This window comes from Schistocerca gregaria, unplaced genomic scaffold (assembly GCF_023897955.1).
Source record: "Schistocerca gregaria isolate iqSchGreg1 unplaced genomic scaffold, iqSchGreg1.2 ptg000819l, whole genome shotgun sequence".
NCBI lineage: Eukaryota > Metazoa > Arthropoda > Insecta > Orthoptera > Acrididae > Schistocerca > Schistocerca gregaria.
The window spans coordinates 46,473-55,000 of record NW_026062186.1 but is presented as its reverse complement, the minus strand read 5'-3'; the positions used below and the strand labels follow the sequence as shown (position 1 = coordinate 55,000).

Here is an 8,528-nt window from a genome sequence, read left to right as displayed (position 1 = left end):
AGTAGTTCCTGCAATCCATCTCGAGTCTCGGCGAACAGCAGGAGGTCGTCAGCGAATGCAGCGGCATTTACTCGCCGTCCGAGGATGCGTGCCCCAACATGCTCAGGGAGACGGGATAAAAGCATGTCTATTGACATGTTGAAAAGGATAGGGGACAAAGGATCACCCTGCCGAACACCCCTCGAAGGCCGTACCAGATCGGACGACTTTCCACCAGCACAGATGACCGTCGATCCCGCCCCATAGCACTCCCGGACGTAGTCAATGAACTCGACTGGCAGACCATGGGCTCTCAGCACAGGGCCGAGTGCACCATGAGCAAGCGAGTCGAAGGCCTTCGACACATCCAGGGACGCCACGTACAGCGAACCAGCGGCCCTCTGCGCCTGAGTCATCGCCAGATCGAGAATAAAGGTGTTGTGAAGCATCCCATCCTGAGGGATAAAAGCCCGCTGACGACCATCCAAAGTGCAGTAGCGCATGAGGCGGCCAACCAGGACCTTATGGAAGGCTCTGGTTAGCACCGAGCACACTGTAATCGGACGGAAGTCAGCGGGAGATGCTGCGGCTGTCTTCTTGGGCAGCAGGGTAGTCCTGGCCTGGAGGAGACGGGATGGAAGGCAACGGGAGAGGAGAAGGATATTTAGGATTTTGACGAGAACCTCCCGGGGGAGGCGACGCAATTGAGCAGGTGTAAGCCCATCAGGGCCTGCAGCAGAGCTCCGAGGTGGTAGAGCAGTAGCCACTTCTTCCGCCGTGATAGGAGCCCATAGCTTGTGGAAGGGCACCCTCTTCGAGAATGGCAACAGCCTCTCAGAAAGACCCTCACCGCGTGGAGGGCGCGACCTGACACGCGGTGGAGTAAAGAGGTCTGTCCAATACTCGATCAGCCCCGGGATGGACGGGGGCTGGTGCAGAAGGGTGCCATCAAGAAGCCCATTAATGCAACGTGCCGCATTCTTCTTGAAGGCACGCTGGACTACTGCATACTCCCACCTTCTCCGAGCACGCTTCCGCTCTGGAGGCTGTTGGCTCCGCACGTTTACTGAGTGATGGGCTGCTGGCTCCATACTCCCAATTTCATCCAAAGCGGGCAGCAACATGGCTCGGACAGTATCTCGGCTAGTGGTAGGTCCAAGGGCAAGAAGAGCATCAAGAGAGCGAAAACGGCGGCCTGATAGAGGGAGCTCGGCCACAAAGGACCAGATGGCAAGGTCAACATCATCCCCCTGAGGTTGACAAAGCGAAACAGAGGACCCGGCATTGGGCTCAGCAGCAGGATCATGAGAACCATGACCGCTACTGGAGAGCTCAGCAACAAACCTCGCCACACTGTCCTTATATGCCTGCGCCCTACGCTGGCACTTGATGGACTCCAGCGTACGCGCAGGAAAGGCCTTAGAAAGCTCCTGGTTAAAGAACTTGCACCCACGGATGGTCAGGGTTGCCTCGGCGTGAGCCAAACGCAACAGTTCTTCTTCTGACCACCTCGGCCTCTTCCTCTCCGTCTGAATCTCTGCATTAGCTGCAGCAGGATGAGCACGACGGCGATGGACACCAAGTCCAGTCTTCGTAGAAAAAGACCTCGCGCACTCCGGGCAGATCACGGGGAGCAGCGCTCGACCCGCATCGGTTGGCTGGTTGGGTGGCTCATCAGCTGGCACAGGCACTCCAGTGGGAGGCCTGGTACCATGTTTACTTCTTGTCTTCGGGCCAGCTGGAACATAGGCAAGGGGGGAGGCAACCCCCTTGCCCTAAAACACACCCTGCTCTGTCGGTCGAGGAACTTGGGAGACTAACACCAAAGCATAGCCTTCCTCAGAACCTCTCACGACCCCCGCCACGTGAAGGCCAGAGCTAGGATTTCCCACCGAGAGGCTAAGCGAACCATCATCCACTCAACATCACTAGGACGAAGAGTGGACCGAGAGGGTCCGTATATGACGCATCATGTGAGCATTTGGAGAGTCAGCAACAAACCTCGCCACACTGTCCTTATATGCCTGCGCCCTACGCTGGCACTTGATGGACTCCAGCGTACGCGCAGGAAAGGCCTTAGAAAGCTCCTGGTTAAAGAACTTGCACCCACGGATGGTCAGGGTTGCCTCGGCGTGAGCCAAACGCAACAGTTCTTCTTCTGACCACCTCCCCTCCTCCGCGTACGCTGGAGTCCATCAAGTGCCAGCGTAGGGCGCAGGCATATAAGGACAGTGTGGCGAGGTTTGTTGCTGAGCTCTCCAGTAGCGGTCATGGTTCTCATGATCCTGCTGCTGAGCCCAATGCCGGGTCCTCTGTTTCGCTTTGTCAACCTCAGGGGGATGATGTTGACCTTGCCTCCCGCCGTTTACCCGCGCTTGCTTGAATTTCTTCACGTTGACATTCAGAGCACTGGGCAGAAATCACATTGCGTCAACACCCGCTAGGGCCATCGCAATGCTTTGTTTTAATTAGACAGTCGGATTCCCCCAGTCCGTGCCAGTTCTGAGTTGATCGTTGAATGGCGGCCGAAGAGAATCCGCGCACCCGCGCGCCCCCGGAGGAGCACGCTAAGGCGGACGCGGCCTCGCAGCAAGGAAGATCCGTGGGAGGCCAAGGCACGGGACCGAGCTCGGATCCTGCACGCAGGTTGAAGCACCGGGGCGCGAACGCCGCGCAGGCGCGCGCATCCTGCACCGCCGGCCAGCACGAGGCCAACCAACGGCGAGAGCAGACCACGCCCGCGCTAAACGCCCGCACTTACCGGCACCCCTACGGCACTCACCTCGCCCAGGCCCGGCACGTTAGCGCTGACCCACTTCCCGACCAAGCCCGACACGCCCCGATCCTCAGAGCCAATCCTTATCCCGAAGTTACGGATCCAATTTGCCGACTTCCCTTACCTACATTATTCTATCGACTAGAGGCTCTTCACCTTGGAGACCTGCTGCGGATATGGGTACGAACCGGCGCGACACCTCCACGTGGCCCTCTCCCGGATTTTCAAGGTCCGAGGGGAAGATCGGGACACCGCCGCAACTGCGGTGCTCTTCGCGTTCCAAACCCTATCTCCCTGCTAGAGGATTCCAGGGAACTCGAACGCTCATGCAGAAAAGAAAACTCTTCCCCGATCTCCCGACGGCGTCTCCGGGTCCTTTTGGGTTACCCCGACGAGCATCTCTAAAAGAGGGGCCCGACTTATATCGGTTCCGCTGCCGGGTTCCGGAATAGGAACCGGATTCCCTTTCGCCCAACGGGGGCCAGCACAAAGTGCATCATGCTATGACGGCCCCCATCAACATCGGATTTCTCCTAGGGCTTAGGATCGACTGACTCGTGTGCAACGGCTGTTCACACGAAACCCTTCTCCGCGTCAGCCCTCCAGGGCCTCGCTGGAGTATTTGCTACTACCACCAAGATCTGCACCGACGGCGGCTCCAGGCAGGCTCACGCCCAGACCCTTCTGCGCCCACCGCCGCGACCCTCCTACTCGTCAGGGCTTCGCGGCCGGCCGCGAGGACCGGCCATGACTGCCAGACTGACGGCCGAGTATAGGCACGACGCTTCAGCGCCATCCATTTTCAGGGCTAGTTGCTTCGGCAGGTGAGTTGTTACACACTCCTTAGCGGATTCCGACTTCCATGGCCACCGTCCTGCTGTCTTAAGCAACCAACGCCTTTCATGGTTTCCCATGAGCGTCGATTCGGGCGCCTTAACTCGGCGTTTGGTTCATCCCACAGCGCCAGTTCTGCTTACCAAAAGTGGCCCACTTGGCACTCCGATCCGAGTCGTTTGCTCGCGGCTTCAGCATATCAAGCAAGCCGGAGATCTCACCCATTTAAAGTTTGAGAATAGGTTGAGGTCGTTTCGGCCCCAAGGCCTCTAATCATTCGCTTTACCGGATGAGACTCGTACGAGCACCAGCTATCCTGAGGGAAACTTCGGAGGGAACCAGCTACTAGATGGTTCGATTAGTCTTTCGCCCCTATACCCAGCTCCGACGATCGATTTGCACGTCAGAATCGCTACGGACCTCCATCAGGGTTTCCCCTGACTTCGTCCTGGCCAGGCATAGTTCACCATCTTTCGGGTCCCAACGTGTACGCTCTAGGTGCGCCTCACCTCGCAATGAGGACGAGACGCCCCGGGAGTGCGGAGGCCGCCGCCCCGTGAAGGGCGGGGAAGCCCCATCCTCCCTCGGCCCGCGCAAGGCGAGACCTTCACTTTCATTACGCCTTTAGGTTTCGTACAGCCCAATGACTCGCGCACATGTTAGACTCCTTGGTCCGTGTTTCAAGACGGGTCGTGAAATTGTCCAAAGCTGAAGCGCCGCTGACGGGAGCGATTATTCCGCCCGAGAGCATCCCGAGCCAACAGCGGCGCGGGTCCGGGGCCGGGCCAGGTAGGTCCGTCATCCGGGAAGAACCGCGCGCGCTTGCCGGGAGCCCGAGCGCCCAAAGGGGCGAATCGACTCCTCCAGATATACCGCCGAGCAGCCAGCCAGGACACCGGGGCTCTGCCCAACAGACGCGAACCGAGGCCCGCGGAAGGACAGGCTGCGCACCCGGGCCGTAGGCCGGCACCCAGCGGGTCGCGACGTCCTACTAGGGGAGAAGTGCGGCCCACCGCACACCGGAACGGCCCCACCCCGCGGCGAGTGGAAAGGCAACCGGACACGACCCCGCCGCGGATTGCTCCGCGCGGGCGGCCGGCCCCATCTGCCGAGGGCGGGGGCCAGTGGCCGGATGGGCGTGAATCTCACCCGTTCGACCTTTCGGACTTCTCACGTTTACCCCAGAACGGTTTCACGTACTTTTGAACTCTCTCTTCAAAGTTCTTTTCAACTTTCCCTCACGGTACTTGTTCGCTATCGGTCTCGTGGTCATATTTAGTCTCAGATGGAGTTTACCACCCACTTGGAGCTGCACTCTCAAGCAACCCGACTCGAAGGAGAGGTCCCGCCGACGCTCGCACCGGCCGCTACGGGCCTGGCACCCTCTACGGGCCGTGGCCTCATTCAAGTTGGACTTGGGCTCGGCGCGAGGCGTCGGGGTAGTGGACCCTCCCAAACACCACATGCCACGACAGGCGGCAGCCTGCGGGGTTCGGTGCTGGACTCTTCCCTGTTCGCTCGCCGCTACTGGGGGAATCCTTGTTAGTTTCTTTTCCTCCGCTTAGTAATATGCTTAAATTCAGCGGGTAGTCTCGCCTGCTCTGAGGTCGTTGTACGAGGTGTCGCACGCCACACCGCCAGCCGGCTGTGCACGCTACCGAGAAAGTACCGGTATGCGAACCGCCAGGCGACGGGCGCGCATCGCACGTTTAAGGAGACGCGGCCGGCCACACAGGCGACCACGACACTCCCACGTCTCCGAAGCGGGACAAACGCCGCGCGCTTCAGTATACGTAGCCGACCCTCAGCCAGACGTGGCCCGGGAACGGAATCCATGGACCGCAATGTGCGTTCGAAACGTCGATGTTCATGTGTCCTGCAGTTCACATGTCGACGCGCAATTTGCTGCGTTCTTCATCGACCCACGAGCCGAGTGATCCACCGTCCTGGGTGATCTTTTCCTTTTCAGTCTCCCACTGTCTCTTTCAAGACAGTAGCATTTGCGGGACTGAGGCGTCTGACGGCCCCTGTTCCACTATTTTTTTTTGTGTCCAACGGCCTCACAGCCGATGGGCGTCGTACGGCTCCACACCGGAGCGGACAGGCACTCGGGCGAACGTCATTCAAAACCGGCGCCAGGCGCCAGGTACCGCAGGCCAGCCGCTCCAGAGCTTCAGCGCTCGTACCACACAACAACAACACTTCCGCTAGTTTTGAGAGGCACGCGTGGTTCCGCACGCGGCGCACGGCCACTGCCGTACAGGTAGCGTGTTGCGCGACACGACACGACACGCACATCGAAAGACATGCAGTCTAGTCGGTAATGATCCTTCCGCAGGTTCACCTACGGAAACCTTGTTACGACTTTTACTTCCTCTAAATGATCAAGTTTGGTCATCTTTCCGGTAGCATCGGCAACGACAGAGTCGATGCCGCGTACCAGTCCGAAGACCTCACTAAATCATTCAATCGGTAGTAGCGACGGGCGGTGTGTACAAAGGGCAGGGACGTAATCAACGCGAGCTTATGACTCGCGCTTACTGGGAATTCCTCGTTCATGGGGAACAATTGCAAGCCCCAATCCCTAGCACGAAGGAGGTTCAGCGGGTTACCCCGACCTTTCGGCCTAGGAAGACACGCTGATTCCTTCAGTGTAGCGCGCGTGCGGCCCAGAACATCTAAGGGCATCACAGACCTGTTATTGCTCAATCTCGTGCGGCTAGAAGCCGCCTGTCCCTCTAAGAAGAAAAGTAATCGCTGACAGCACGAAGGATGTCACGCGACTAGTTAGCAGGCTAGAGTCTCGTTCGTTATCGGAATTAACCAGACAAATCGCTCCACCAACTAAGAACGGCCATGCACCACCACCCACCGAATCAAGAAAGAGCTATCAATCTGTCAATCCTTCCGGTGTCCGGGCCTGGTGAGGTTTCCCGTGTTGAGTCAAATTAAGCCGCAGGCTCCACTCCTGGTGGTGCCCTTCCGTCAATTCCTTTAAGTTTCAGCTTTGCAACCATACTTCCCCCGGAACCCAAAAGCTTTGGTTTCCCGGAGGCTGCCCGCCGAGTCATCGGAGGAACTGCGGCGGATCGCTGGCTGGCATCGTTTATGGTTAGAACTAGGGCGGTATCTGATCGCCTTCGAACCTCTAACTTTCGTTCTTGATTAATGAAAACATACTTGGCAAATGCTTTCGCTTCTGTTCGTCTTGCGACGATCCAAGAATTTCACCTCTAACGTCGCAATACGAATGCCCCCGCCTGTCCCTATTAATCATTACCTCGGGTTCCGAAAACCAACAAAATAGAACCGAGGTCCTATTCCATTATTCCATGCACACAGTATTCAGGCGGGCTTGCCTGCTTTAAGCACTCTAATTTGTTCAAAGTAAACGTGCCGGCCCACCGAGACACTCAACAAAGAGCACCCTGGTAGGATTTAAACGGGGTCCGCCTCGGGACGCGAAAGCACCCCTTCGGCTCGCCCCACCGGCAGGACGTCCCACGATACATGCCAGTTAAACACCGACGGGCGGTGAACCAACAGCGTGGGACACAAATCCAACTACGAGCTTTTTAACCGCAACAACTTTAATATACGCTATTGGAGCTGGAATTACCGCGGCTGCTGGCACCAGACTTGCCCTCCAATAGATACTCGTTAAAGGATTTAAAGTGTACTCATTCCGATTACGGGGCCTCGGATGAGTCCCGTATCGTTATTTTTCGTCACTACCTCCCCGTGCCGGGAGTGGGTAATTTGCGCGCCTGCTGCCTTCCTTGGATGTGGTAGCCGTTTCTCAGGCTCCCTCTCCGGAATCGAACCCTGATTCCCCGTTACCCGTTACAACCATGGTAGGCGCAGAACCTACCATCGACAGTTGATAAGGCAGACATTTGAAAGATGCGTCGCCGGTACGAGGACCGTGCGATCAGCCCAAAGTTATTCAGAGTCACCAAGGCAAACGGACCAGACAAGCCAATCCGATTGGTTTTGATCTAATAAAAGCGTCCCTTCCATCTCTGGTCGGGACTCTGTTTGCATGTATTAGCTCTAGAATTACCACAGTTATCCAAGTAACGTGGGTACGATCTAAGGAACCATAACTGATTTAATGAGCCATTCGCGGTTTCACCTTAATGCGGCTTGTACTGAGACATGCATGGCTTAATCTTTGAGACAAGCATATGACTACTGGCAGGATCAACCAGGGAGCTGCGTCAACTAGAGCTGAGCAGCCGGCCGCCCGGGAGTGTGTCCCGGGGGCCCGCGCGAACACGCAAGCGTCCGCTCAATTATTCTGCAAACAGGAGGAGGCCGAGCTCCCCTGCACGATACACCTCGAAACCCTCTCAGGTCCCGGCGGCGCGCAGCGCCGTCCTAGGTACTTGGTCGGTTTCGAGAGAGGCGCAATCGCCCGGAGTTAGGCGAGTAGACGGTTTTAGTGCGAACACCCTTGCTCCCAACTGAGCTTGCCGCTGCCGACAGAGGCCCGGGAGCGTGCTGTCGTGGCATTGCCGGCGGGAGACAACACGCGCCACCTATGGTGACCGGCAGCTCCAACGCCAGCGCCACACAAGGGCAAAGCCCCACTTGGGTGCAGAAGCGAACTCTCCCAGCACAGCGCACGCGCCAACACGTCCGCACAACTGCGATACAAACCACCTGCGAGAACCGCTGGGGCGACCGAGCAGCAGACGGCGTCGCGGCGCCGAGTGCCAGGCGGCGGCGCATCCTCAACGCACACAGTCCTCAATCAGACCAGCACACTGCAGATGTCCACCGCGCTTCGCACCGGGCTCGGCTGAACCAACTTTGGCCGCCAGGCGCCGCGTGCAGGGTGCGCCGCAGCGTAGCTGCGCCGCCTGCCGAGCCCGTCGGCTGGCGCTCCTGCCACTCGGCGCCCCCCACCAGCCGCCTGTTGCGCGTGCGCCCACGC

General features: G+C 58.3%; 2 non-coding genes and 1 pseudogene across 2 annotated transcripts; all 3 read right to left on the bottom strand.

Annotated features, from left to right (window-relative positions):
• Positions 1-5,199, bottom strand: part of LOC126322645 (large subunit ribosomal RNA) — an 8,123-nt pseudogene extending 2,924 nt beyond the window's left edge.
• Positions 5,200-5,387: 188 nt separating this feature from the next.
• On the bottom strand, positions 5,388-5,542 carry LOC126322647 (5.8S ribosomal RNA). Its single transcript, XR_007559105.1, has one exon. It is a non-coding gene; the product is annotated as a 5.8S ribosomal RNA (ribosomal RNA).
• Positions 5,543-5,910: 368 nt separating this feature from the next.
• LOC126322636 (small subunit ribosomal RNA) lies at positions 5,911-7,803 on the bottom strand. The gene has a single exon (XR_007559095.1). It is a non-coding gene; the product is annotated as a small subunit ribosomal RNA (ribosomal RNA).
• Between the last annotated feature and the right edge of the window lie 725 nt (positions 7,804-8,528).